Below are 6,338 nucleotides of genomic sequence, written 5' to 3' on the forward strand. Positions count from 1 at the left end.
ATTTGATGATACATTTATACCAGTATGGACTCATATATAGTATTTACTTTACACTTCAGGTGATAACCCAACACGTACTTTGTTTTCTTGTTCAAATTGTCCCAGTTTTGGCCACTGGGAGCTCTTTCAGTTGGTTCCTGTGTCCCTTTCACATACTTCCATCACTGTGAGTTTTGAGTCACCATTTTAACAAGCTCCCCAAGCAGTTCCAAGGACCACTCTGGGAGAAATGTGACTTTAAGGTGTGCTGTGAGCTCTGCTAACTACAAAATGCCACCCATTCATTGATTCCTTCAGCAAGCAGGTAAAGAATGACTTCTGACTATCTTACCTATTCAGTAAACACTTACTGATTGTCACTTACTGTCTCTTTTCTGCCAGCCACTGTTCTTGACGCTGGGAACACAGAGCTTGTCTGGAAGTTCAGACTTGGGGATGAATATATTATGGGGGAAATATGGATGTGGCTAACAGGAGAGAGGAAAAGATGCCCCTACCAAACCATTTACCTGTATTTAGTTAGCTCCTCAGAAACTGTAGAAAAGAGCATGTTAAAAATTGGGAGAGGATATGTGTAAGGGACAGAGCAGGGTCCTAGAAGACATGGGGATGAACGCAACACCTATGGAAGATTTTGAATTAAACAGGAAAAAAGTGCTTTATCCTCTAAGACTAAAGAAAATAAATTACCTACAGAAATTTTTACAAATTGGGTGGTGAGGGAGGCATGTTTGATTGCACCTATAACAACTTTATTTTCTGGATAAAACTGGAGGCCAGGTCATCCTTATGAGAGTGAGGTGTCTGGGGTTAAACACGCTGCCTGAGAGAGCACTGAAGTTTCGAGATGGTGGTTTTAGGGGGGAAGGGTGTATCATTTAGATGACATTCAACAGACAAAACCACAACAATAATTTGAAAAGAAAGAACTAAATATAAAGAACTGTTAACTATATGAAAGTCAAGAGAGAATTCCATGATCTCACAGAGGAAACAGCTACCACCTCTTAGGCTAGACAAACAGGGTGAGTACCTGGGGTCATTGGAACCCATAACTCAGAGGAGTGGCCCCATGGGCCTGGGACCCAGACCTCTGAGGGGGCTGCTGGCTGGCTGGTGATGGTCAGAAGCAATGAAACTGTCTCTTCAAGTGTGGGAACAATTAAATTCAGGATTCAGCTGCTGCTATAGGAAGGCACTGCCCCTCCTGGGTAAAGAGGCATTGCTGGGGTGTTGCTCAGAAGAACCATAAGCAGAAAGGAATTTCAAGTCTCTCCTTCTTCCAGGTTTGCAGCCTTCCTGTAACATCCATAAGTGGTAGAGCCCAACATAGGTTTTGCAGGATCTCAGCCCAGCATCACAAAGCTAAATAGAGAAGCATGTGTTTGGAGCTGAGAGGGAGTGACTGCCATGGGTACTACACAAAGCCCTCAACTGTGTGAGTTACATTTAGAGACTGCATACACATGTGAGTCTCTATACTGGCTGAATTCTTTCCTCCGTTGTCTGCAAATCATGTCTTGTTTTCTTAGGGCCTTGCCCTACTGGAGGTCTTGCCTCATTCCAGGAGTCAGCCACCGATTTCTTTGGTTACTTAACCTGCTCCAGAAATGCTTGATGGACCATCTGGTTCAAAAGGAATTAAACAAGGGTTACAAGCATCCACTGAAGGATGAGAAGATAAACAGAATGTGATAGATGCATATGACAGAATATCATATTTTCTTCCTTTACAAAGGAAGAAAATTCTGATATATGCTATTTAAGCATGAACCTTGAGGACATTATGATAAGTGAAATAAGCCAGTTATAAAGAAAAATAGTACATAATCCCACTTAGAAGGGATACTTAGACTAGTGAAATTCATAGAAACAGAAAGTAGAATGGTGGTTGCCAGGGGCTGTGGGAGGGGAGAATGGGGAGTTGTTATTTAATGGGTACAGAGTTTCAGTTTTACAAGATGAAAATGTTCTGTATATGGGTGGTAGTGATGTTTGTACAATAATGTGAATGTACTTAATGCCACTGAACTAGACACCTAAAATAGTTAAGATGGTGAATTATATATTATGTGTATTTTACCACTGTTTTAAGAAATTCTAAAGAAATTAAAGAAAGGTTACAGCTAGAGAATATGGGTGGGTGACCCCTACCCTGATGTGTCGCAGGTCTCCATGTTCCCCTCGTGATTCATTCCTCAACTCACCTTCGTGAGCAGCTTTTTCCATGCTTTGCTTCATAAATTTCAATGTGTTTGGTCCTCATTTGCTCTGCTGCACATGCCTGCACCCAAGATGTATGTGTATGTGCAGGGACAGCCTTCCCCTCTAGTTTTCCTGTGAATAATGGTATTTCAGTGGATGATAATAATAGTTAATAGTAACTGAGTTTTCCAATGTGAGGCATATGTATTACCTACAACAAATCTGTATTGTAAATCATATTCTCATCTCCATTTTACTGTTGAGGAAACTAAAGCTCAGAGGGGTTGTGACTAAGCTTACCTCACCTCTCTGCAAAGAGGAGAAGCCAAGACAGATCTGGGCTCTCTGACTGTGAGCCCGTTCCCTTAGGCTCTGTACTCCACTGCCCCCTAGTGGATCCTCTAGTCTTGGACTGTCTCACTGACCCTGGACTCAGGCAGGAGCCCCTGCTTTCCCTCTCAGTGAGAAGTCATTTCACAGTCATTACTTATGTTTTCCAGTGCAGTCTGTAGTTCGCAGCATGGTCCCTCCTTTCAGCCCTGGCACTACACTGGCTGTATTATGGCAAGTGGTAGCAGTGGGTGAGTTTTGCTGCATGGGTAATGAGGTTCCCCAGATTCTCACTTCCCAGCAGCATTCCTGGTGGCTTCCAAGACTTGTAGCAGGATTAATATGTATTGGTTACAACAGCCCTGTCACTCTCTGCAGGAGCATCTCTGATAGATTTAATAGTTCTTCTAGGCTTCCCTGGTTGTATTAATCCTTTGAGTGGTAAAAATCAAAACAAAACAAAGCAAAAAAAACACACCCACAAAACAGATTTCTATTTCCCAGCTACCTAAGTATTTTGGGGAATAAATAACTCTCCCTGTTTCTCTATTGATCTGAGTGGTCTCATTGGGGTTCTGAGTGGTGGATCTATTCCACGAGAAGTGCTTTTTTTTTTTTCTTTCTATACCACAAAGGCCACTGTGGATGTCTTCAGGAAGTATGGGTGATACAAATATTTTTTGTTGTTTGATGCAGGATTCAGTTGAAGTTGACACATTGCATTTGGTCACTATGTTCATTCTGTCTCTTTTAATCTAGAGTAGTCCCCCCTCTCACTTTTTTTTTGTGTGCGTTACATGGAACTTTTTGGAAGATACCAGGTGAGTTGTTTTAGATCGTCTTCCTTGTCAAATTTGTCTGATCATTTCTTCATGATTAGATTCATGTTAAATAATTTTGTCACGATTAATTTGTAGATGGTGTTTTGTACTTTCTTATTGCCTCATATTAGGAGACACATAAAACCCCATCCAGGAATTGTACAGTCCCATGAATCTAATCATGAAGAAATGATCAGACAAATTTGACAAGGAAGACAATCTAAAACTTGCCTCAATGAACAAGTTTTTACAACCTAACAATCAGAGATTGACTCACTTTAGTAAGCACCCCGTCCCCGAGTGCCACCCTATCAACAGTAGGTCAGCCAGCAACCACACCTCTACAGATGATGTTAACCCCCTTATACCTCTGACAGTCTTTCAATCCTTGAACTCCATGCTCCCAAAACCTTTTATAAGTTAATACTGTATTCTGTTCAGAGAGACTGAGTCTAACTAGCATAGCTCCCCCTCACTATAGTAAATAATACATTCAGCTTTGTTTTATTTCTGGTATTACATGTAGTCCTGTTATAATCAAACCAGAATCACATTCCTTAACTTCTCTGCATCCTCCACAGAGGACTCATTCCCCAAGCAAAGCCTTCAAACATCTCAGTCTATAGCCTCAGTACATTAGGCTCCAAAGCATGTAGAAATGTCAGCAGCCCAGGATGATGAAGAAAGAAACAAAACAGGGACTCAGAGTGCCTGGTGTTGGGAAACCACCCAGATGTTGACAGGTGATCTCTCTGTTTAAAGCACATTTATTGCTTATTGTTAAGGGAATTATTTAACCTTAACTACTTATTTAAACACCCTCTCTCCAAATACAGTCACAGTCAGAGCTACTGAAGGTTAGACCTTCAACACACGAATTTTGAGGGGGCACAATAACAGGGCCTGTACACCACTCAGGAGATGCCAGGTCTTTACACAGCAACAAATTCTTGACCCAACCTAGTTAGTGATGGTGTCAGAAGTGAGGAAAGATGTATAAGTGTGTTCCTGTCCTCGTAAATAATGGCTCAGAAATGGGGCGAGCTTTGGGCCTCATAGTGGACAACATTTGACTATCATAGGGCTTGCTGAAAACAAGTGTTTTGATACATTGTATTTTTATTCATTAAAAGTCAATTACAGAGCGGACTCGCGGACTTGTGAGAGATGTGGAATCTTGAGTCGCAGCCACGTTCCTGGTTAACTCGTTCTTGAAAGGCAGGGGAGGCGGGGGTCTGGGCGGGGGTCTGGGGAATGTGCTCGGAGGCCTGAAGGCGGCAGCGGCTAAACTGCCAGGCGCATCCTGGGCGGGATCATTAGTGCGATCAGCGAAGTGGCTGCTCATTACAACCCAGAAACCCCGCTTCCACGAACCCATTGCTCCAACATTGGGGCCAATGAGAGTGAGGAGGTCGGGCAGTTCCGGCGGCTCTTTGCCCATCTGGCTGGAGATGATATGGTGGTCAGTGCAATAAAACTCATGAACATTCTCAACAAGGTCGTGACCCGACACCCTGATTTGAAGACCGATGGTTTTGGCATTGACACTTGTCGCAGCATGGTGGCCGTGATGGATAGTGACACAACGGGCAAGCTGGGTTTCGATGAATTCAAGTATTTGTGGAACAATATCAAAAGTGGTAGGCCATATACAAACAATTTGATGTTGACCATTCAGGGACCATTGGCAGCAGTGAACTCCTGGGGGCCTTTGAGGCAGCAGGATTCCACCTAAATGAGCATCTCTACAACATGATCATCTGATGTTACTCTGATGAGAGAGGGAACACGGATTTTGACAACTTCATCAGCTCCCTGGTCAGGCTGGATGCCATGTTCTGTGCCTTCAAATCTCTTGACAAAGATAACATTGGACAAATTCAGGTGAACATCCAGGAGGGGCTGCAGCTGACTATGTATTCCTGAATGGGAACCCCAGACCTCTCCCTCATCACCTCACTATAGGTGTCACCTTGGACTTTTTGGTCTCTCCCAGGGCTAATCCTGTCTGTAGTCATATCTTTGTGGGGTGTGCTGACTCACCAGCTTTTCCTTTCTTCCAGCCGTTGGCATCCTGCTTCTCAGACAACAGCTAGAGCCCAACATGTCCCAACATGCCATGCCCCAAGTTACCCCTGGCTCTAAGACATTTTAACACAGCCTGTCCCATGGGTCCTCCACTTTCTGCACACCCACTTCTCACCCTGTCCATGACCTTTCTTGTACATCTGTGCCAAGCTATGTTGCTTCCATTCCCCAAGGGCCTTTCTCTAAGTTCTGGGAGGGTCACCCCCTTCCCTGTGCACCCTGGCACACCTGTTCAGTTAACTACCCAGGCAGCTGAACTCCACGCCATAACAGGCCCACATGCTCTAGTGCCTGTGTTTTCTTCTCCCAGCCTGCCAAGCCCTATAGGAAATAAATTTACCCCAGTTGCTGCTGGAAAAAAAAAAATCAATTACAGAATTTCCTAGATTTTTTTCTTATGATAATAAGAAAAGAATTCAGTATAATTTTAGCAGGAAGTAACATGCATTCACATAGGAGTGCTTTTGCCCTGCTGTGAATCAGCTTCAGCAAAGGTATCAAGTTTAGGTTTTCTGCTGCAAATTCGGCTAACACACTCTTCTCTGTTCTGAAAATATCATTACCACCTTCCCCCCTGTCCATGATTATTTATCCTCTATTTCAAAAAAGGCACAACTAGAGGACACCTTGAAGGAACATGACCAGATACACTTTGGGACCAAGAAATGACTTTGGCTGAAAGGCCACATTTTTCTTTCTTCTCTCTATCTCAGAGGCAGAAAAATGTTCTAGTTTCTGACCTATGACATGAAAAAAGTACACACACACACCCCACAACCCCCCAGCTTCCTTTGCCCACACTTCAAACTGCCACCAACAGATCAAGAATGGAAACTGAAATGTTTAGAACAAAAATTTCACATGGACTGACATGGTTTCATTTTAGGACACTAG

General features: G+C 43.3%; 1 pseudogene; it reads left to right on the top strand.

Moving 5' to 3' along the window:
• Positions 1–4,812: 4,812 nt before the first annotated feature.
• LOC112321459 (calpain small subunit 1-like) lies at positions 4,813–5,730 on the top strand (annotated as a pseudogene).
• Positions 5,731–6,338: the final 608 nt, after the last annotated feature.

The sequence above is a fragment of the Desmodus rotundus genome, chromosome 13, assembly GCF_022682495.2.
Source record: "Desmodus rotundus isolate HL8 chromosome 13, HLdesRot8A.1, whole genome shotgun sequence".
Taxonomy (NCBI): Eukaryota; Metazoa; Chordata; class Mammalia; order Chiroptera; family Phyllostomidae; genus Desmodus; species Desmodus rotundus.